Source organism: Diabrotica undecimpunctata, chromosome 9, assembly GCF_040954645.1.
Source record: "Diabrotica undecimpunctata isolate CICGRU chromosome 9, icDiaUnde3, whole genome shotgun sequence".
In the NCBI taxonomy this organism is placed as follows: Eukaryota; Metazoa; Arthropoda; class Insecta; order Coleoptera; family Chrysomelidae; genus Diabrotica; species Diabrotica undecimpunctata.
The window spans coordinates 25,501,282-25,526,858 of NC_092811.1; the positions used below are offsets into that span (position 1 = coordinate 25,501,282).

General features: G+C 34.5%; 1 protein-coding gene across 2 annotated transcripts in view; it reads right to left on the reverse strand.

The window, feature by feature from the left end:
- Nucleotides 1-25,577, reverse strand: part of LOC140449698 (uncharacterized) — a 174,920-nt gene that overhangs the window by 60,524 nt on the left and 88,819 nt on the right. The gene's annotated exons all lie outside the window — the stretch shown is intronic.

The window sequence follows — 25,577 nt, forward strand, 5'->3', positions numbered from 1 at the left end:
TTTAAACATTTGTTTACATTAATAGTTTGTAAGTTGATAAAAGCTACATTTTAAAATTATTTTAAAATATACAGGGAGTTCCAATAAATTGCGGCGTATCAAAATTATATTTTTTCTTATGAGACACCCTCTATTTTATTAAATTTTGTAATTGTCAGCAAAAATAAGGTATAGTTTCGTAAGGGTTCCATATACCTAAGTACAGAGGGTTCTTAGTTATGTCGACTTTTCTTAAAATATAAAGTTGTAAAAGAAGAGGCATTCTCAACTTATTTAAACAAATATACGAAAATGTTTTCTTATATCTAAATAGTTGGACATTTGTTAAATGTATTCCATTATTGAGTATTAAACATCTCTTTACAGGGTGTTCAAAATTTAAGAATTCTTCAGCTCACGTCTCTAGTTCGATATACTTATTTTCTTTTCCTGTTATTATTTTATGGTCCAAATTTTTTTCGCTCATATTTTCCAAATTTATGGTTTCTTTATTATGTAAGCTGATTCTTTTGTTTTTTCCACATTCATCTTTAGATCATCATTTTTGATTTTTTTCTAACTCTGTTATCACTGTTTTCAGATCTTTGCAAATAAAATTATGGTCAGCTTTTTTAAAGTCTTTTCCATCGTTAAGTTGATCAATTTTGGTGACATAGCGTCTCCTTGTCGCATACCCCTTCTTATTGTGAATGGTTTGGTCTTCTCGTGAATGTCTAGCTTCTGAAGTTCCTTTGTCATAGTTGATGAAAGTTTTAAATCTATAGTGTATGCGTACATTGTCTAACTCTTCCATGATTGCCCAATGTTCGATGGAGTGGAACTCTTTTTCGTAGTCGACAAAAGCCATATGTTGCATTCAATACACTGCAGTAGAACGAGGTAATGAAGGCAATGGAGGAGAGAGAATGTCCTGGTTACCTGATGAATGTGGTGGCGGAGTATCTGTCCGAGAGAAGGATTATGGTGAAAAAGGGCACGATCGTGGACGTGACGGCCGGGGTACCCCAGGGATCTGTCTTGGACCCGACGCTATGGAACCTGGCATATGATGGGGTTATGCACTGTGAATACGGAGAGGGTACAACCCCCTTCGCATTCTCTATAGGATAGAGTCCTAGGATATAGGATATATAGCAGTCTATAGGATACTCATGACACAAGTGGATAGAACAAGTCTGTTGCAAGTGAGATGCGCCTACAGGACTGTGTCTGCGGCAGCCTTGTGGACCATCACTGGATGTGTTCCGTTGCATGTTTTGGCGGTGGAAAGAAAAGAGTTCTATGAGAGAAGAGGTCCAAACCTTACTGTCGCCGAGAGAAGACAGAAAAGGGAAAGGTCAACTGAAAAATGGCAAGAAGAATGGTGGACACGGAGGATGTGGCACAGTGGACGAAAATGCTGATCCCGAACATAAGAAATTGGGTGGACTGTGACCACAGGCGACTGGATTATTTCCTGACGCAAGTGGTCACAGGACACGGGTGTTTTAGGGCCTACCTCTCTAGGTTCGGAAAGTCTGATACAGATGAATGCCTATACTGTGGATACTCGGACACTGTATAACAGAATGGAGAGAGAGACAGGTGTGAATTTTGTTACAGTGGGAGAAATGATTGAGAGAATGATTGAAAATAAATCAGGTTGGACTAACATACACAGCTATATCCGTGCAGTGATCAAGAAAAAGGAAGAGGAAGAAAGACAACCGGACCAACGGCAAAGGTAAGAGTGAAAGATGCTGGAAGTTGAAGCTAGAAAAGTGGGTCACACTGTATGAGTTAGATAGGCGTGAGTCAGACTGTGGGGAAGGAGAAAATGCCCGTCTGGGAATGATTCCGTACTAGGAGCGATAAGGGTCTTCTACGCGTCACCTGGAACGAGACAAGGAGCCTCCTTGCTGATGAATGTAGTGTGGATGTGTATGAATGGAGAATTAATGAATAAAGGTAGTGCTTCGGAAGTGATGCCGGCCTTACAGCGGCCATTCCGCTTCCGGATCGCTGGATGACAGACGAGGGTCTGGTTTAGCAGGTAGGCATTCGGCGTAGACTCGGCGACGAGAGGGCATTTTAAACTACCTCGGGAACTATCGCCGGGAGTACGAAGAACGATCTTTTATAAAAGGTTTATTTATTTAACCCTGTATTTGGTCCTGCAGCTTTTTGACTACATCACCTTTGAACGATAATTTCAATAGCATAGTGCTTTACATACCCTATCTAGAAAGGATGCCTTTAAAATACAACGTCTTTTATTAGTGTTAAGGCTGGCAGCACCATCTATTACAAGAAATTACAAGAACTTTTATTTTAATATGACCGAAAGTGAACAACTGATGAACTCTGATGATAAAACAGGTCCAAACAATATGGATATAACAAGAAATAGATGAAGATAGAGAAGCTGATGTGGAAGGAGCAAACGAAGAAGCGGAAGTTGTACAAAGAAAAAAAACAAAGAGATCCTACCCCTTTTAATTGGACAGAAGATGATATTACAACTACTTCCATTTCTGATCTAGATCGATTTTTCAGTGGAGAGGTAGCTACGCCTTCGGAGTATTTTACCAAGTTGTTTTCACTTGACGTTATTGAAAATATCGTGTACCAGTTTAATTTATACAGTACACAGGTAAGAGGAAAATCCATTAATATTCTCCCCGTGAAATTACAGATTTCTTATCCATTTTATTATTGATGGAAGTAATAAATTTACTAGCAGTAGAAGACTATTGGGCGACATTCTCTAGAATATCCAAAATTACGGATATTATGCCACTAAAACAATTTCAACTTCTCAGAAGATTTATACACTGCAATGACAACAGCCAAGTTACAAACGAAACCAAAGATCGGTATTTCAAAATTAGACCACTTCTGGATGTTGTCAGATTTAATTGTCAGAAACATCAATTTGAAAATCAATATTCCATAGACGAAACTATAATTGCATATAAAGGTACTCCTTCAGGGAATCTCAGGCAATATATTCAAAATAAGCCTCATAAATCTCTTTGTCAACCATTTTTCATCCACTCCTGAATGTAGATATCTCCCAATTGCTTCCATCTTTCTCTATCTTGTGCCAATCTAATCCACTGTTTGCCTGCCACTGCTCTTATGTCATGTACCCATCTTTTCTGAGGTCGTTCCATGCTTCTTGTTGTCGTCCTTGGTCTCCATTCTAGAATTCTCCGTGTCCATTTGTTGTCATTATATCGGGCTACGTGACCTGCCCAGCGCCATTTCATTTTTGTAATTTCTTCCACAATATCCCTAATCTTCGTTCTACGTCTTATCTCGGTGTTTCTAATCTTGTCTCTCAGTGATATCCCAAGCATGATTCGTTCCATTGCTTTTTGCGTTGTTTCTAATTTTTTAGCAGATTTTTTGGTAAGGGCTACCAAAAAATCTGCTAAAAGCCGTAGGTACAAACTAGTAGTATGCATGTGTTATACATCTTTTTCTTTAAGTTTATAGGAATGGAGGTGTTTTTCAAGATATATGCTAGTTTGCCGAAAGCGCCCCATGCCAGTTGGGTTCTTCTTTTAATTTCAGCATCTTGATTTGGTTTTCCTAGTTTGATGACATGACCTAGATATACATAATGTTCAACATTTTCTATGGTATGATTTTGTATTGTTATATTTGTCTGGTCTCGGGTAGTAGAGTAGTAGGGTAGCGGGTAGGAACTCCACTGGATAGTCCTATCAGGGAAAATAAATCAATCCCTGTCCTCCGAAGATTTCAGGGGTTTCTTGACCTGGGAAACTAGTACCTGCTTAGGGTCCCTTATCCAGGGTCACGGATGAAGTCCACAACGGCAGCCATGGCGGAGAAGAATAGCTACGGTACGGCATGGATGGCGGAAGTGGCAATCCCCTGATTTTAGGGATTGCTTTATTAATTGATTGATTTGTTTTAAATATGCTAAAACCTCCCAAGTTGAAGATGCCTCATAAATAGGGATACAAAATGTTTGTTCGAGCTGGCGTATATAGCTACATTGTCGATTTTATTGCATACCAAGGAGCTTTCACATTTCCTGAGTTGTACAATACTCTAAATTCGCTTACTGAAGAAGAAACTTCTTTTGGTGTAGGTGATAGCGTTGTTATAAGTTATAGCAAGAACATTTCTGATCCCTCAAATTCAGTAATTAAAAGTAAACATACGGGATACTAAGTTTGGGAAAAATAAGGCAAAACAGAATCAAAGGATGTATAATAGAAAGCGAAGAAATAATGTTGAAACGTGGCAGAGGATCATATATGTATAAAACTGATACCGAAAACTGGGATTCAACCCCTAACTTATGTACAAAGACTCTGTAAAACTGAAAAAAAAGTAAATGTACCCTGTCCCTCTTTAATTACTCAATATAACAAGCACATGGGAGGGGATGATAAGGCAAACTCTTTACTTGGATTCTATGGAAGTCCAAGTAGAGCCAAGACACGGTACTTTCCCATTTTGACTTGGATATTGGACATATGTGTCATAAACGCATGGATTCTCTATAAAAATGATTGCACTGCTCTGAAAGAAAATCCCATACGTTTGAAAACATTTAGACTACAGCTAGCAAGTTCTCTCTTACGTTAGGAAAAAAAAGTAACAGAGATAGACCTTCGCTGCAGCCCAAAAATAAAATTCAATCTCCTCTTGCGTTGATACCAGATAAGCCACTACACAGGATTCAGTTGCTCATTGGCCCAAACATATCACCAAGTGCAGGTGTAGATAATGTATATTTGGGCCTACTGTTATAGCAAGCAGTAAATGCGACATACGACTATGTTTGACTAAAAGTAAAAATTGTTTTTATATTTTTCACAATGAAGCACAAACGTTTTGGTTACTCAAGGTTCAGTTCTAATATTTTTGGCAGCATTTCATGTATTCTTCTTACATACTTTCATTTTACATGCTTGACTGTTAATTTTTTATTCTAAATAAATATAAAATATTTGATAATCTGATTTCTACTTCACCTCACACCTTAGCTATAAAAGACACCTTCACTGTTGCTTAGTTGCTACCTAAACTCCGTTTAGAGACTACTTCTTCGGACCAGTAACAGATCTTAACATATGTTAATCTACTTAAAATTTTTAATATCCTATAAAATTATCAGCAACAATGTAATTTACTACCAGCAACTAAATAACATTTAAAGGGTTTTGAACCATGTAATAATGGCTTTAAACATGTATACATAGCAGCAGCACTAAAGATGGAATATCTATCCCCAAAAGGTTATGTGATTTAGCCTGAAAGGGTTCTTTTAAATAAATATATTTTTTATAAAAGATTTTTTAATAAAAATTTTTGTCTGTCATATTTTCGATAAGGGTTTTGGTGGTAAGAGGGTGGTTACAGATGTTGTTCCCTTTGCGCATACCTACTCTACTGGTTGGTAGAATTAAAGTTTATTTTTTAATCCGTAATAATTTTTTTATACATCAAAAAAGATATAATTAAAATTTAAACGATGTAATCTAATACTTGCAATAGTAATAAAATTCACCACAAAAAATTATATATTTCCTGTCCTGAAATTGTTTTACTAAGGTCATGAAAAAACCGAATGATAAATTTAAAACATATAATTTATGATTAAATTTATGGTTTTATGATTAAAAACCACATAATATATAATTTTGGGTAGATATTTTGTGTTTGATGTTTCTCTTGTAATATTTCGCTAGTTAATTTTACAAAACCGTAACCTAATTTATTATAGACTGGCAGTAACATAACCTAATTTATTATAGACAAAATTTTTGGTAATAAAGTTACTTAATAGTTAAATTTTAATACTATGAACACTATTGCTCGAAGAATACGAACATATTGTTTACTAACTATCACCTTATTATATCTATCACCTAAAAATAGTTCTTAATCGAGAGCCACAGAAACTTTCAAAGATCAACGGCAACGATTTACTTTGGACAGTTTGACCTTAATTTAGACTTAGATATTGTTGCAATTATTACTGACAGTTGCAACTATTATGACAGGGCTTCAGTTGTAATTAAAACTGTAGCTACATTTCAGCAACTTTGCTATGCCCATAATTTGCAAATGGAATATTGGACGTCTTCTTCTTCTTCTTGAATGTAGGCTTTAAAGCCTGTTTCTTCTTCAATATTAGCCTCCTAAATTGTTTAAATTATCGCACCATCTTTTTCTTGATCTACCAATACTTTTTCGTCCATTTGGTGACCTATCTCGTGCTATTCGTACTATCCTATTCTCTGCCATTCTACTAATGTGTTCGTTTCACTCCTGTTTATGTTTTGTCACCCATCCATTTATGTCTTCTATATAGCATGCTCTTCTTATGTTTTCGCTTCTTTCCCTATCCAACAGACTTTTCCCTGATATTCGTCGGAGTATTTTCATCTCTGTTGTTTCCAGTAGTCGTCTCGTTTTAGATGTGTCAGGTCTTGTCTCCGCCGTGTATGTTAATATAGGTCTAATTGCTGCTTTATAGATTCTTGTTTTTGCGTCTTCTCTTAGGTCCTTGTTCCTCCAGATTGTGTTATTAAGAGATCCCGCGACTTTACTTGCTTTTAAGCTTTGTTATCGTACTTCTTCTTCAACATCTCCGTAACTAGTTATATCTATTCCCAGATATCTAAATCTTGCTTCCTGTTTTATTATTTTTCCATCAATTTCGATTTTACATCGTAGTGGGTATTTAGATGCTGTCATACATTTGGTTTTTTTTGCTGATATTATCATATTGTATTTCTTGGCTGTTGTATTGAAGATGTGTGTTAATCTTTGCGTAATCATAGCGTAATATTTGGATTTCTTTGTTCCCCATTCTGTAACCATGACCTTTACATATACTTCTTGTATTATTTCGTCCATTATTATATTAAAGAGAAGTGGGCCCAACGAGTCACCCTGTCTGACTCCACTTTGTACTGATATACAGTGTGTTCGTTTTCAATTTATCTTTGCCTGTATTCGACTATGGAAGTAGATGTTTTCGATGGTTTGTATAATATTGATTGGTATGTTTCTTTTATACAGTTCCTGTAAACAAACTCTGGAACGTGTTACGACAGACGAATATTAGTGTCACCTTAATAAAAGCCATAAGAAATTTGTATGAAGGGTCAACATCACAAATAAAAAATGGAAATAGACTATCGCAAAGCTTCCTGGTTAATAAAGGTCTACGTCAGGGGTGTTGTGTATCACCGACCTTGTTTAAAATATATGTTGAAAAAGCATTGAAAGAGTGGAAACGAAAATGCAGAGGCATGGGCGTATACCTTGGAGAGATTTGCTTATATACACTGCAGTTTGCTGATGACCAGGTTGTTATAGCAAACGATAAAGATGATCTGGAGTACATGGCAAGGAAATTACAAGAAGAATATAGAAAGTGGGGAAATTAATACAGAAAAAACAAAATACCTACCAATAGGTACTGAACTATCGAACATCACATTAGAAAATAACGAAATTATCATGCCCTGCGACCATTACACAAATCTAGGAATCGTTTTTGACACAACGGGGAAAGATAATGAAGAAATAAAGAGAAGAATAACACAATCCAGGAAAACAATAGGTTGTCTAAACAGCGTACTGTGGAGTCATGAAATAGGAAAAAGAAAAAAACACAATATCTACGAATCTCTTATTAAAAGCAGTCTATTGTACGGAGCGGAAACTTGGAGAATAATCGAAAACAACAGAAGAAAACTGGAGGCAGTAGAAATGGACGCTTTTAGAAGATCAGTAGGAGTGTCACGCAGAGAGAGAATACGTAATGATGAGATAAAACAGCGAATGGTGGTTGACGGCTCTCTAACAACAGACATAGAAAGAAAACAGCTGATATGGTACGGACACGTCCAGAGGATGGATAACTCAAGACTCCCAAAAATAATTATGCAATGGATACCACCAAACCGCAGAAAGAGAGGAAGACCCAAGAAATCTTGGAGCAGGGAGTAACGAAGGCGATGAGCGCAAGAGATCTTAGAGAGGGCCAATGGGATGATAGAGTGTCATGGAAATTAGGCATCGGACAAGGTCGCAAGACGTTTTAAAACCGATTGATATAATATATATGTATCTTTTATACAGTAGGTGTAAGACGTCTTCGACTTGGATGTGATCGAAAGCCTTTGTCAGGTCTATAAAACATAGATATGCCGGTTTATTGTACTCGATGGCCTTTTCTGTGATTTGTCTTAGTACAAATACGGCGTCTACGCAAGATCTTCCAGATCTGAATCCTTGTTATTCATCTGATAAAGTTGAACGTAACTTACAAAAATCGAATCTATCCATAATGAAAAAATGATCTCCACTTGAGAATTCTGAGACTGAAACAAAAAATGATGACAGATTTACGGTTGAAGAAGGTGTCCCGTATACTCGTTAAAATTACATAAACGTATCTACATATTCCCACTCCAAAGAGTAGCAAATATCTTAGCGGGAAATTTAAAAAATGGACACTTCGTTATCCTCACACCTTTCTATTGGTACCTGATTTTCACAAGTCTTTAAAAAGGGTTGGAAAAAAGAAATATTTGGTTAAAAGATTACTACCTATTTACTAGTATTCTTGTCATATATGATATCCAGCTATGTTATGTATAATGTTTATGCCTATTCCAGGTAGTCAGTTATTGTCATAAAACTGCTAAAAAATATATCGACAACAATAAACAACCAACAACACAGCATATTTACAATTTGTAATGTCATGCCAGTTTACAATAAATTTAGTAAATAATTTTAAATCTAATGATTCATACACAATATTTAACTAGTAGAGTACACAGGATCTTCTATGTCAAACGTTTAGGTTGTTTGCTCAACCGATTGACCATATAATTTTTTATCAATGTTCAAAATATAAAGAAATCTTGTAAATATTAGTAGTTGTTAAAAATTAATAATGTTTATCTAATAATAAATAAACCCAACTTATCAGTGTTATTCAAACAAAATTAGCATTGTTTGAAAAATAATTTGGTAGTTTTGTAAACTTTTAAAATTATATAATTTTACAGTCTCGATAATAAGCTATTATTATGTTTACTATGTTTACTGGCATACAAAAAATCACTGAGCGATATAAAAGAATTAGTCATTATTATAAGTTCCACAGCAACTTAAAAAATATGAAATTGTTGATGTTTAACAAAAATTTTGAAGTTTTACACTTTGTAATATTAAATGCATGTATTGAAAAGTGATATGAAAAGACATATCGACTTGACATGCACAAAAGAGTTGTGCGGATTTGCGTAAGTATCAAATTTTCAAAAAATTCAACGATATTGCTTAAAAACAAACACATCTACAAGATATATACCTTACACCGCGATATTTCTCTTTAATTCCAGTGTAACCATCCCCATATATGTATTTCGTGGTTTTCTACTCATCAGGAAGAACTTGTGAAAAACTCAAATTGAAAAGAAACGATATATTGAGAATAAACAAAACAAAAAAGATGTTTTGCATGGGAAAACTGCTGGTGTAATGTTTGAATAAAGGTACATATTCCTAACAATTAAAGAAAAATAATTATTAAAAAAACATGTAAATTTTTGTAAGATAAAATATAAAATTTTTGAAGTATGGGGTTGAGGCTTGGATACTGGAACAATCCAATATTTAAAACCTGCAAGCATTCGAAACGTGGTGATATTGTGAGGGACAAGATCTATGCGAAATTTTAAAGACCAACCTGCTGGTAATCCGCTATTGATACCTATTGTAATACAGACCGCCAGATAGACATTAGACTTGTACTAACCTTTAACCAACATTTAAATAAAATTACCAGTCTTTTACCAGTCTTAATTTTAAAAAAAAGGTGAAGATAAATTTTTCTAAATACTATATTACGATGTAGTTTACTTTAAAAATAATAAGTATTTCGATCAATTGGTAAAAACATTTATAGTCCATTTCCATCATATTGATAGCACATTATGTATGCAAATCCCTAAACTGTTGATACGGGTGACTCAATGAAAAATAGATATTTGTCAACAAGTTTACAGAAGTATATAGGAAAACAATTTTAAATTGAGTATGACCACCAGGTATAAAGGTTGAAGCAGAATAGAATACAATAGTTTTGAGGGTTACTAATCCCTAAATAAAGTTGCCAGTGTCGGAGTGATGGAGATTAACAGGTACTAATGAATTTGCAAGAAATGTAAGATGTTTATTTTATTGGTTATATATAAAATAATTTGTGGCCGTAACAGGGGCCGATTTGTAAAAAAATGAATATTATTTTAATCAAATTCCATTTCAGATTCACTGCTTTCTTCAGAATCTAAGGAATCTTCAACTCCAATGTTAATTATTACCGGTTCCAGCATTGCATCAGTCATATTATCCAAATTCCACATTTTATTTTCTTCCTTGTGAGCATGACTAACAGCATTTCTCCAATTTTCTGGAGTTATTTTTGATAAGGAATGTTCTAATAATTGTTGTAAGTCTTCTAATTTAAAAGTTTTGTTGTTGCGTCCGACTTCACCCTTTACTTGAGACCATATATTTTCTATCGGATTCAGATCACAGTGGTATGGGGGTAAACGTAAAATAATTACATCACGGTTTAATGCCATTTCATCAATTATATATTTTTTATAAGCTGCTTCATGTTGCCTTACAATAGGTAATAATTCCTTTTTTGTCGAATTCTCCTTGTACTCAATTGCATGTTTATCCAACCATTCGATTATCTCTTCTTTTTTTCCATGCCGTTGTTGGCAATTTTTCTGCTAGTCTTGAATGGTAACTAGCATTATCCATGACTATGACAGAATTTTTTGGAATTAAATCCAACATTTGCTCAAAATATTCTTCAAAAACGTCAGCAGTCATTTCCTCGTGGTAATCTTTGGTTGATTTTGAGGCAAAACTTAATAATCCACCATTGACAAAACCGTATTCGTTTCCAATATGGGTTATTATGAGTCTGCGTCCTTTTCCAACGGGAATACTGTTTATTCCAGTAGATACACCTTCGATGAATGCCTGACGGGAACTTTTCACATTTGTATCACCCATAGATATGGTACAGTATGACCTTCATTTAGCCAAGTCCCGTCCAAATAAAAAATTGTTTTCCCTTCTTCTCGGTACTTTTTAATAGTTCTTAGATAATCTCGTCTCCAACATACAATGTAATCTTTTTTAATTAAAACGGATTTTCTTCTATTCTTTTGCCAACGAAATCCCATCTCTCTCAATAGTCCCCATAATTTCTTGTTGCTTATGATTGGCAACTCTTCGTTTTCTCTAATTAATGTTTGGATTTTGTCCAATGTTGGAAATTCTTTGTTAAAAAAAATGAGTGGACGCTGCGTCTTATCATGTTTTTATGTATTTCTTCAATTTCCAAGGGTTTACTCCCTCAACTCTTCTTGGGAGATGAAACAGTTCCTCCTTTTCTTTCTTTTAGGAATCTATAAATTGTTGCTTCTCCAACCCCTATCATATTTGAACACATGTTAACGATTTCACGAACATTACTTAAAGGGCGTTGATGTACAAGTGCATCGTGTACATTTAATATTATATTTTTCTCTCTTAGACTAAAGGCACCTTTAAAACTACACTTAACCGGGATAAAACCTGTTGTCGACGTCATTTTTAAATGCAAATAACAAAATATAGACACCAAAAACGTAGGTAGGTAAGATATGAACAATGTACATCTACAAACTAAATGGAAGATGCAAACAATTTCTAATTTATATTATTGGCATAAGCTGTAATGTGGCATAAAAACTACGTAAACTATCATTAGTGAAGCTTTATCAGTAATTCCAGGTAATCGTTCAAAGAATGTATTCTTTTTGTGTCAGGCGATAACTTGTATAGAAAACAATAATCACCTTTAAATTACTGTTTACATTAATTTATTTCGTGAAACATTGAATTCTCTCGTTAATCACCCGTGTATAATTAACAATAATCGTGTGGCATATATACCGACGTTTTTTACGCACAAAAAAGGTATAGTGAGATTAGTGGACACTTATTTTACAGAAGATTTTTAAAAGATAATGAATTGTTGACGGCATCTTAAAATATTAATTTTTTTTATTTATTTCAAAACAAGTAAAGGGTGACGCCTATGGTTTTTTGACCTGTTGAGGATTTGCATACATAATGTGCTATCAATATGATGGAAAAGGACTATAAGTACACAAATTAATAATTCGAAATTCAAAACTTTCTCCGATAATTTTATTTGAATGTTGGATACAGATTAGTACAACTCTGAAAATGTCTCTCTAGGGGTCTGTGTTATAATAGGTATCAATATCGGATTACCAGTACGTCGGTTTTTAAAATTTCGCATAGATCTTGTCCCTCACTATACCAGCGTATTCTGAAAATATCATGGATGGATCGCAAAACAAACGCACAAGTTCTCAAACAACTGGGAAAACAATGCGAAGTTTTAAATTTCATAAAAATCAGGAAATTGGAATACTTGGGGCACATCATGAAAGGTTAAAAATACGAATTATTAAGGAATATAATGCAGGGCAAAACCAAAGGTGGAAGAAGCGTAGGAAGACGTAAAATTTCGTGGCTACGTAATTTCCGTGAATGGTTTAAATGCAGTTCAATTAAACTATTTAGGCGTGTAACCAACAAAATTATAATTACCAGAATGATTTCCAATTTCCGATAGGAGCGGAACGTGAAGAAGAGAAGTTCCCATTTCCTTTCGAAAACCAAACTAAGTCCGTTATCTAAGTATATTTTTTTTACATATTCGATAACGAATTATTTTAAGAATGATTTTTAGAACATGGTTTTGGAACAATCTTGTGGAATTCTATCGTATTTGTAGATTTCAATGTTCAGTCTCGTTAATATAATAATTATATAGATATTTTCTGCGTTCACTATTTTGAATATTTTAGTATGTACCTTATTCGACACACTGATTTTACCGTGTAACTATTTTTAATCACTCTGATGACTTCTTAAGTTACTATATCAGTAAAGTTCCACTTATATATAATATTAAAAATGTTTTTGATAGCATACTCACTTAGGCGTTTAAAGTGTTTGTAGTTACTCTTTCTTGGTATCGTTAAGTACCGTGTGATGAATTTAAAAAGCATGTTTTGTAGTTACCTGGTTGGAATGAGACAATCTCATCGAAAATTGGTTACACGCAAAATAAAAGGTTGTTCTTTTGTTTTAGAAAAAAATATTTTGAAAAGCTATATATTATCTCAAAGGTTCAGTCATAGCATTAATAAAGCAAACTGAGAATCAATATCAATTCAAAAAATCAAACCTATTGACGAGCCGCCACACTCAATCAAACATGAAAATCCTTGAAAAATATAGACGAAGACGGCAAATAACACGTGTAGTTCAAGATAAGAAACTAGCATCTACACAACTAAAAATTTTGGTAAATATAATAAGGAAGACATTCATAATTATTATGTTATGCATATGTCATTTACAGTGCTCCTTCTCCTTGGGAAAAGTAACAAAAGGGATAAACCATAAAACTGGAAACTGTACTTGAGAGAAATTCATTATTATATAAAAAAAAGTAAAATCAAACTACATTTTTGACAAGAAACAGTCTTTAGAGGATCCGATTAAAAAGAGATTATATAAAAACGTATAGAAGAAACGTTTTTCTTCTCGGGAAGCCGTCGTTGTATATCGGTTGTACTGCAGTCAATTGGTTTTTTGCACATCCTCCATTAACTATTATACAAGTCATCGGGAAACTCCATTAAGCATCAGCAACCTTGTCAAGGGTGTAGAGTTGTGTTATAGAGGTAACACCTTTTATCGGAACGAACACATCGAGCGTCATAGACGGGAGATGGTTCTTGATAACTAGTCCTCATGAGACAACTAACTCTCACTGATGGCTCCACGTGCCACATTCCGGACAACTGCGTTGGTCTGCAGGCTAAACTATGTGAGGGTAGCCAGATATGGCGAAAATTCCATCGAGCGATTGCCGGTATAAGCAATCCCCCGTTTACTGGCCAATAGCTTCGGGTGGAGGAACTAGTAAACGGTAGAGCACCCCTTTGTCCTGGAGTTGGGAAACTGGCTTCAAAGGCGGAAGAACCGTGGAAGCTGTCAACGGCATAGAGATGAGGAAGAAAGATTGGGAGAAGATACCTCGTTTAAGATCCGGATTGGATAAGTCCTAGTAGAATCAAATGGCTATGCTTGCAGCGAAGTTCAATTCCGGAGTAAGCTCCTCAATCGGATCTCTGGGAGGAGCAGTTACAAGTATAACAAAAAGATTAAAATGCAAAGAAGACAACATCAGAATAGGCACATGGAACTTGAAAATTATGGCACAGGAAGGTTAAATCCATAAAGCAATACAAGAAATGGCACACATGAAATTAAATATTCTGGGAATAAGCGAAATGCGTTGGCCAGGTTCAGGAATCGCAAATATCGGCGAACACTGCGTTTACTATTTTGGAAAATATAACGGCAAACATGAATTAGGTGTCTGCATTATATTGACAAAAGAAGTGGCAAAATCTGTTGACAACTTCATCCCAATCTCAGCAAGAGTGATGCTCATACAACTGAAAGCAAGAACAATCGACATCAATATAATTTAAGTGTATGCACCTACAACAGAATGAACAGAAGAAGAGGTAGAAGAACTATACCATAGCATCAATCAAGTCGTAAAAAGGTTGAAAAAGCAAGACCTTGCTTCTGCAGTTGGACCATTTGGTCTAGGAAACCGGAACGATCGGAGAGATATATTGGAGAGTTTTGAGGAAGCAAATCAATTAATAATAATGAACACCTGGTTTAAGCTACACCCAAGGAAATAGTACACCTGGAAATTTCCAAAGGATTCTGAGGGAAGGATTGTAAGAAATCAGATTGATTACATGCTAGTAAATAAGAGGTATATGAACAGCTATACATCTGTCAAAACATACCCGGGGCAGACATAAATTCTGATCATGCACCAGTTGTAGGTAATTTCAAAGTCAGAATGAAAAAGGTTACAAGTAAGTCGATGTAGAATTATGATGTTAGAAAACTGAAAGATGCCAATGTTCGACTGAAGGTGAGTGAAAACCTCAATACAAAGGTGCTAAAATGCAGAAATGCAGGAACTATAGAGGAAAGTCTGACCATCATACAAGAAACAGTGAGAGAAATAAAAGAACAACACCTGAAGAAAGATACAGAGAAACGGAAATCGTGGATGACCGATGAAATACTTAAACTTATGGATCAGAGAAAAAAAAAACAAAAAAAATCTCCAAGAATATAAGAGAATACATACCATCGTCAGAAGAACGATAAGAGAAGCCAAAGAGAAACAAAAAACAGAACAATGTCAAGAAATAGAGGAGTATCAGAGTCGATATGATAACTTCAATTTCTATAGAAAGGTGAAGAAAATGGCTGGAAAGTTCCGAAAACGCAACAGCGGAAAAATAACAGATGATAAAGGCAATCTTGCCATAACCAAAGAAGATAAAAAGAAAGTACGGGAAGAATACTTGGAGAAACTGTTCCACGATCTTATAACAATACAAGAACCCGCCATTGCAGAAAATTCAGGTCCCGAAATCCTACCAGAAGAAATATCGGCAGCTGTCAGACAAATGGATTAGAAGCAAAACCAAAGTAAAAGACGCAGGAGAACATGCTGCCAAATTAAAATGGAGCTTCGCAGGACACAATGCCCGACTAAAGGATAAAAGATGAAACCACGAAATACAACAATGGAGACCATGGATAGGAAAGAGAAGCAGAGGAAGACCACAAACGAGATGGGCTGGTGACATTAGGAAGATCGGAGGACACAACTGGAAGCAAGTGGCACAAAATAGAAAACGCTGGATTGATTTGGGGGAGGCCTATGTCCAAAGTTGGATTACTTAAGGCTGAAGAAGAAGAAGAACAAGTCAGACAAATGAAGGATGGAAAGGCACCGAGACTTGATGAAATTCCTGCAGAACTGCTGAAGCTATTAGATGCAGAACAAATAAAAATAATAACTGAAATATTTAATGAAATATACAAGGCAGGAAAAATACCAGTAGAGTGGCTCAAATCGGAGTTCGTACCATTGCCCAAAAAACTAGGAACAAAAGTTTGTGAAGACTATAGGACCATGAGCCTAATGAGCCCTCTGCTGAAGCTGTTTCTAAGCGAAATCTACAAAAGAATTTACCGGAAATGCGAGGAAAAAATTGCGCACAATCCGTTTAGATTTGTGAACGCCGTTGGTACGAGGGAACCTTTATTTAGCAGGTAAATTTATTTAGCAGGGAACCTTTATTTAGGTATTGTTTCAGAAATCAGAAATGTAAAGATGCCAGCTATGATGTTTTTGCATGCCTGATGCATGAACAAATGATAAAAGTGCTGAAGAGGACAGGGATTGACGGAAGAGACCTAAAAATAATAGCAAACCTGTATTGGAATCAATTTGCGGTGTTCCTAATAGATGGAGAATATAGAAATCAGGTCAAAATCTTAAGGGGAGTGATACAGGGGTGCATAATTTCACCACTGATATTCAATCTGTACTTGGAGCACATTTTTGAAGAGGCTCTAAAAGATATTGTTGAAGGCATCTCAATAAATGGAGTCAAGCTCAACAATATGCGGTATGCAGATGATACAATAGTGTTTTTCAATACCATAGAAGGGCTGCAAAACTTAATGAACAAAATAACGGAAACAAGTAGAACATATGGACTGGATATAAACACCAGCAAAACCAAGGTAATGACCATCAGCTAGCAAAACATAACTGGAGCAAATCTGTATGTGAACCAAATGAGAATTGAACATGTCTCACAGTACAACTACTTGGGAACTATAATCAATGAAACATGGGACAATACAAGAGATTAAATTTCGCATCGGAAAGGCAAAAAGTGCATTCTTGACTATGAGCTCTGTGTTCAAGAGCCATGACCTCACCCTAGAAACAAAAATAAGGCTCCTTAAATTTTACGTGTACTCAGTGCTTCTGTACGGAGTAGAAACGTAGACATTGAAGGCGGAAACTCTATGAAAACTTCAGTCTTTTGAGCTATGGTTATACAGAAGCATCCTGAAGATACCATGGACAGACAAAGTCGCCAATGAAGAAGTACTACGGAGGATTAACACAACAGCGGATTTGGTCAACATCATGAAGGGCCGTAAGCTGCAGTACTTGGGAGATATAATGAGAAATCAAGGCAGATATGAGATACTCCAATGGATTTTGCAAGGTAAAATTGAAGGAAAAAGGGCCCCAGGACGAAGAAGAATATCTTGGTTTTCTAACCTGAGAGCATGATATATAAAGACCTCAACACAGATATTCAGTATAGCAACCAACAAAGTCATCATAGCCAGAATAATCGCCAACGTTCGGAACGGACAAGCACCCTTGTCCTTGCAAGAAGAAACCTTGTCATAATAGTAAGTTTTGCATTTATATTATATATATATATATATATATATATATATATATATATATATATATATAATTTTCTCTCTGTCAAATTATTTTTTTATCTAAATTGGCTAGATGATATCGAACGCTGAGTTTCACAAAACGGGGACATGGTGTTCAGCCACCGGTTTCCTAATACACAAATTGAATAATTATATTATGTTACAATTTTTATCGTATGCGTTCATCTTTCCACAATTTTATTATTTTCAGGTCTGTTTACGGCCACTATCGATCTGGTACACTTAATTTTTAAAGTGGAACAAATGAAATTGTTATAAAACTATATAAAACGTACCTACCCGCAATTCTTTTAATCCGATAGAAAAAAGTTAATATTTTTAAACACGTAATGGATATATACATTTTTTTTTACAATTTTATTGTATCATTCGTTTAATTTCTTTTTTATATTTTGTAATACTAGTTACAATATGTAAATTATTTTTAAATGTAGACAAAATGCGATTTGCACTGACGTATTTATAACAAGATCGGATCAGTTGATTGATTGTAGAGTAGAAATTAGTTCCAAAAACTCTTGTGTATTTTCATTATTGTATGTTTATCAGTTTCATTGATGTTTCCTTTCTTACGAAGTCGAGAAGAATCATCGTCGGCACTGCTTGACTCATCGTAACTCATTTTCAGAGTTTCTAAAAGAATTTTTCTATTACTCTTTCCGTTTGAACTGATCCCAGGAAAATAGTTTTAAAAGGCGGTTCAAGAAAAGTGACCGTAATGTCACTTTTCTTGAAAATGTATTAATAACATTTTATTTTGTTCATAAAAAAATTAATAAAATTTATAAATTAGTGCAAAAAAACTGCTTTTTTGCAAATATCTCCGTAAATTATTTATGGATTTTAATTTAAAAAACGGGAAAATAAATATATTCTTGATATAAAAAAATGATATAAATATTGTTTATGTAAAATATAAGGGAAAAAACTTATAGACAAAAAATCAAATTGTGACCATAAATTGTTGTTTAAAAAAAACGCAAGGTAAAAATACGAGTACTTTTTCATCTATTCGTCATCTAGTAACCCCCACCTGTCTTAAAAGCTTCAGATATCTGCGAAACATTTTGCCGTGAAATCATATTTATAGAAACCATATAAATCGACTTAAAAAACAATAACACGTTTCAAATAATTTTACAATATATCAGTAAATTAATTTGTTTTTAAAATTATATTTGATATTCTTTCAAGGCAACTACCGACGATCAAACAGATCCAAATAATCCCAACACGCTCGTTCAACAGCAGGCTAATGCAATAACCGGTATCGAAAATTCAATTAGGTTATTATTTAGAGCTTAGCTACAGCCATCTGGATATGTTTATTATATCTTAATCGATTCTACCTAAAGTTTTTGGCAACTCATTCGCTGTAATAAAAACACGAAGTAAAAATAGATCAAAACACAAACATTAATTGCGAATTAGGCGTATTCGGAACAATCCATAAATCGTATTGACCCAAATTGCAATTGTTCGTTGCGCTAGCGGTAATTTATTATTTTTCAGGAAGTAGGATCAGGAAGTAGTAGTCCGAAAATATTACAAAGTAATATTCAATACACTAACAACGAGAAGGGAATGGAATAAGTGTTTCATTCCGGCTCTCGAAAAAAATCACAAAATAGAAATCTCCAAAGCAGCTGAAATAGAACATTTTTATGAACAACTCAAACAACTTCTATAATACACAAGAAAGGAAGAAATTACTATAATAATGGGCGATTTAAGTGCAAAGATAGGAAAAGGCCGAGTCGACAATATAATAGGTGATTATTGTTTAGGAATAAGGAATGCTAGAGGCGACAGATTGGCTCAATTTTGTCAAGAAAAAAACCTGAAGATTATGAACACATGGTTTCGATTACCACCCCGTAGACTGTATACCTGGAGGCACCACTGGATAATGAACAAAATTGCATTAGAAATGAAATCAGATCGACTTTATTCTAACCAATCTAAGATTTAGAAATTCCATTGTAAGCGTTAAGACTTTTCCTGGAGCAGATGTCCCTTCAGACCATAACCTCCTTGTCTCAAAAATTAAACTGAGGGTAAAAAAGATAATAAAATCCAAAAGTTCTAAGGTGAATACTGAGATACTCAAGATAAGTGAAATCCGTGCTGAGGCTTCAACTCGTATCAATCAAGAAACTGATTGATCTCAATATCAAACTCGTATCAATCAAAAACACTGAGAACGTGTGAACATTATGTAGAGCAAAATCAAAGATTCTGTTATGAAAACACATAAAGAAACTTTACAAAAGAAAACAGAAAGCCGAAAACCTTGGATGACTCAAGAAATACTGGAAATCATGGAACAAAGAAGAAAATATAGAAATAAAAACCCAAATAAGTACAGAGAAAAACATAAATTAATAAGGAATAAAATTAAAGACGCTAAGGAAAAGTGGATGATGGAAACATGCATCGAAGTGGATAAATTGCAGAAAAAGCATGATCATTATAATTTACATAAAAAAGTGAAAGAATTATCTGGAAAATCACGAACAATCATATGAGTAATAAACAGTTTGGCTTTCGTAACGGCTTCGGAACAGTGGAAGCTCTGTATAGTTTCATAACTCTCGCCCAAAAATGTCGAGACCAACGAAAAGATCTTTTCGTTGCGTTTATAGACTATGAGAAAGCTTTCGACAAAGTTAAACATAACATTCTCATGGAATGTCTAAAGTGAAAAGGACTCGACAAAAATGACATTAACATAGTGAGAAATCTGTATTGGAACCAACATGCTGTCGTAACATTGGATGGAAATAGCACGGACGCGCAACAGATAAGTAGAGAAGTGAGACAGAGCTGTGTACTTTTACCACTACTATTTAATATATATTCCGAAGAGTTATTTACGCAAGCACTTGAAAACTGTACAGAAGGGATCAAGATAAATGGTGAAAATATAAATAACATCCGTTATGCTGACGATACAGTCATCATCGCCGAAAGTGAGACAGACCTACAGACGCTACTAAACACAATTTGTGATACTGGGGAACAGTTTGGTTTAACAACAAACATAAAGAAGACAAAAACCATGGTTATCAGTAAGAGGGACAAAGTAATTACAAGGATATAGATAAAAAATGAAGATATTGAGCAAGTGGACAAAATGAAATACTTAGGAATCTGGATTACGGAAGATCTGAATCCGAAATCAGAAATTCGCTCGAGAATAAAGCAATCAAGAGCAGCCTTTTTGAAGATGAGGAAATTTCTTAATATTGTTCTGAAACTATTTTCTTGTGGCATGTTAAAGTAATTACTATTTAGATGGGAATAAGCCACAATTAAAGGTTAAAGTACGTTTATTGACGTTTCAATTTCCACTTCGGAAATCGTTCTCAAAATACAAAAAAAAAATTTGGTATTTATCCATTAAGTTCTAGGAACATTAATATCGGCAAAATTCGGAACTCTTCACTCACTCACCTGAAGTTACAGCCTATTCTGCTATACCCTAAAGCCTGGCTTAAGTTTAAGAATATCGATCTATTTGAATACGACGAATATTTAAAATACTGTATTTTAAGGTATTTTTATGAAATTACATCATAATCTGTAGTGACAAGATAAGACAATAATGTACATTGTTAATCAAATTAGTATTCTTAATCCTTAATTACCCGATTTTTTCGTAAGTTTAATATTTAAGAGGACTTGTTATATGTTTACGTACATTTTGACAAACGTGATTACATACAATTCACCATACAAGATTATTTAAGTCATATATATATATATATATATATATATATATATATATATATATATATATATATATATATATATATATACATTAGATAGGGGTATGCCCAAGAAGATACACTTTTATGTCTATAAAATATTCTTGATAAAAAGTTGATTAGATAAAACTAATCCATTCAAACCAAAATTTATTCACACCTTCCAATATTGTTACTGAGGACAGAAGACGTAACTTTGGTGCAATCGTTGGTGGAAAACTTATGAATGACCAATTCTTTCACTACAATATTAAGACTTCAATGGAACCGTTTCATCCCTGTTTTCCGTCCTTTATGGGGGGGGGGGTGGTCCAAATGTTCGAAACACCTAGAAGGTGGACAGAGCGGCCTTCCATCCTCGATTATGCAGAATTCCTCCAGCGTGGTCACGATGATATCCGAGACGGAGCGCAGGGGTTGTTCGGAAACCATCGCCGTCAATGCCAGAGACCTACCTGCTAAAAAAACACCTTCTCAGCGGTGAATTATCGGCCGGATCGCCCTGATTGGGGCGCAACATCGGCACGGCATTCACCCGATCTCTCATTCACGCACTTTCCCACACTACGACTGAATTCTTCTCTGCCTCTTTCCTCCCTGTTCATGTTCAATCTCGTCCCTTCTCATTCTGCCTTACTTCTTGCTTGCCTCTGGGCACCCTGCCTTCCTTCGGAGCACCTTTCTTCTTGTTCCTTTCTCTCGAACGTCTCCTTAGATATCTCTGAACTGCTCTCCACCGATTTGACAACCTAAGCATCACTTCCGTAACTGATTGCACCCTACTTCCTAGCTCTCTCTCAAGCAGGCTCCTCTCATCTATCCATCTATCGCATACCAATAGAGTGTGTGAGACAGTGTCCGATATTTCGACGTACATGCATTTGTCATTTTTTACCTTTCCAAATCTGTAAAGGTATGCCCTGAAGCAACCATGTCCTGTGAGCATCTGCGTCAGGAAGTAATCCAAACGTCGGTGCTCGCAGTCCCGTTTCATCCCAAAACTGTTGGTATTGGGCTAGTGAAAATCCTTATTACACGATTCAACGTAGTAGTCGATTTGCTAAAAAGTTAAATGTCTGGTGTACTGTTTTACCAGATCAGACTATATTTTCTTGAAAATGTTAAGTATATTAGGATTTGCTGGACAACTTTTTAATATCGAAATTTCATGACCTACTCTTGTAGAAATGCAACAAAGCATAAAGCTAAAATGGAATTTTTGTTAAACGATAATTGTTGATAAGTCCACTACATTATTGACGTAAACGTCACTGTCTAGATTATTGATTTATATAAAATTGGCTATAAAATAAAGCAAGTTTTGAAGAAGTTGACAGCATAGAGAAATTTGTTTCTAACACAACAAAAGCAAAATAATTTATTTAATTTTTCAAAACTTTACTAGCGGACCAACTCGACATCGAGTTTTTTAAATGAAATTTTTATTTTGCTAGAAAAATTAAGAGATCAATACAAAGAATATAAGCAAGAATATACATAACATTCATCAATAATAATGCAAGTAAAAACTGTATTAAATATCACGAAATATTTCGTCGAAAACAATGTTTTTTGTTACAATGTTATCATTTAGCAGTTAATTTTGCATGCTGATCACGAATCCGGTGTCAGATTTGCTCTATCTTGACGTTTTATGCGCGTTTCGGGTCACTTCCGGTGTCGGATCGCAACCGGAAGTACATATTTACATTCGTCTCGACGAGACCTTTCGATCCATATATACATTGTGGGGTCTAAAACTTAAAGTAAATTTTAACTTCCGGTCATCTCAAAACCGGAAGTGAATTTTTGTATCTAATATGGTTTTTGAGTAAAGTGGTGGACAAGAAAAGGGCTTAGCGTTTTAGTATATAAGATTTTCAACACAGTTTCCAACCTGGATGTGGAAACGTAAAATTAATTATTCCAATTTTACAATTTGTCGTTAATTCCAGAGTATTCTTAGGAACCCTGGATAAGTCACACTGCTAATTGTTCAAATTTCGTTCTTTCTACTTTTCAATATTTTCGATAGTTTTACCTTCCGGTTTAAATTTCTTATTATAGTTTTATTACAGTTGTAGCTGTTTCTATTAAATGACAAACATTTTGTTTCCATAAGACAGATATAAGTTAAGTCAACGATGTCGATCAATAAGTTACACTGTTTGTTACACTGACTGTTTAACTGATCAATAAGTTCCCTCAATTAGAAAAAACTAAATCCAAAAATACATTACGATTATTGGGAATATTATTGTTATATGTTGATACAATTTTAAAAACCAAAGGCTGTTACGGGGTTCTTAGTATTATAGCTTAGGTTTCTGTTTGATTGAATGAAAATCTCTATTTTGAGGCACCATTTTTCAATTCTGTTGATTTGTACATAATCAAATACAGCTGGGTTTTGAAAAGGAGTATTCTACACGAGACTTCTTACTACAACATGAGTGTTTAGTAGGGATTCCCATCATATAAAAGGTTTTAGAAATAAAAGAGTGACTATTGCGAATGGTACATTTAATGATGTTACAAAGTAAAATATTAGATTATATTAGATTTTTGATAACAGCTTGTAGTCTTTTAGAAAGGCGAAAATATTTTTAGTATCACTGTCTTGTCCATTTTCCATATTTAATGTTGATGGTATGTTATACATTTTGCGTTGCCCATCATACTTGAGGCACTGCAATAAACAATGTTTTACCGTTAAGACACTTTTACACATGTCACACACAGGTTTATGATCACGTTTTAGTAGGTAGTCGTGTGTTAACCGAATATGCCCAATCCGGAGGCGAGTGAAGGTTACTTGTTTTCTTCTATTGTTAAATTTTGGGAATTTTTGATGATTAATATCAACTTCGTACAGCTTGGTTGGGGAGTTCTTGCATGTATCCTGCCATATTGAATTACCCTTTTCTTTAAAGAATACTTTCAGGTCGGTGTGAAGAGATTTCGTATTCTCTTCTGCGTTTGGGTTAGTAGGTGCATTTTTTGCTATTTTGTCTGCAACCTCGTTTCCTTCGATTCCAGTATGTGACGGTACCTATATAAAATTAACTTTAACGTTTATATTTTCTGTATGTTGTAGTTCCCTTTTAATGAGAAGGAGTCGTGAACTCTTTAGTTAACGCATTTTGAGTTAAGTAGATAGTATAGATAGCTGTCAACAAATTCAATTTTTAAATTCACCATTTTTGTCTTTTGGTAAATAATATTCAGACCTACTCCTGACTAAGCATCTCGCCATCAATATCTATCCATTTTTTCCTATTCCAGTGACTTCAAAGTAGAAGTAAGTAGTGATAAACAACTTTGATGACATAGTATCTCCATGTCGAATAGCTCTCCTGACATAGAAGTCTACAAACGTTAGCACTAAACTACATTCGTTTTACAAATTCCCATCTGTCAACAAACGCACATGAAAGGCAAACAGGGTCGTACTCAGGTATATTATATGGTTTTTAAAAATATTTACTTTTGAAACTATTAGTGTAAGAATTTCTTGAAATTTAATCATTGTGAGCAAAATTTATTGTTCCATTGAAGAAAAATGTGCTAAAATAAAATATTCATTAACTGAGAGATACATAACAAAGTAAAAATTTGTAACAAAAAAGCAACACGCTACAATTTGAATTTAAACAGACTGGCAAGTTTGGATCTGTAACATGAGAATCCGTCTGGCTTAAGGCAATAAATTATATTTAATAGCCTCTTGACGAATGAGAGGGCGAATATCAACACGTGCCTATGTTTACAGATGTGAATTTGCTAAATGAATAAACTTTAGTGGGTATATTCTATAGATTTTCAACCAAGGCTGTTATGCACTGTAGGTGATCATTTGTACCGTAGTTGGAGCGAAAATCAGCCTGTTCTCTTGACTGACACAATTTAAATTTTTTTTCCAATCGTTTGGTTATTATTCTGGTTTACAGTTTGTATAGATCATTGGGTAGACAAATTGGCTTGAATATCCTCAGATCCCTGATTTTGTACCTTTTGAATATCGTTTTGTTTTATGTTATTGTTGATGTGTTTTGTATATAATCCAGTGTAGAACTCTTCGACTATTATCACTGAGTCTATCAACTGCTCGAAAATTATCAAGTTAGACTTGTAAAGTAAAAACCGATATATGGCTTTAATATTGTTTTATCCGAGGACAAACTGTATAGCAGCTTTTTGATGTAATTACCCGAGGTCTTGAAACTCGTTTTAATTCAAGTATTTACTGTCTTTTATAATTTT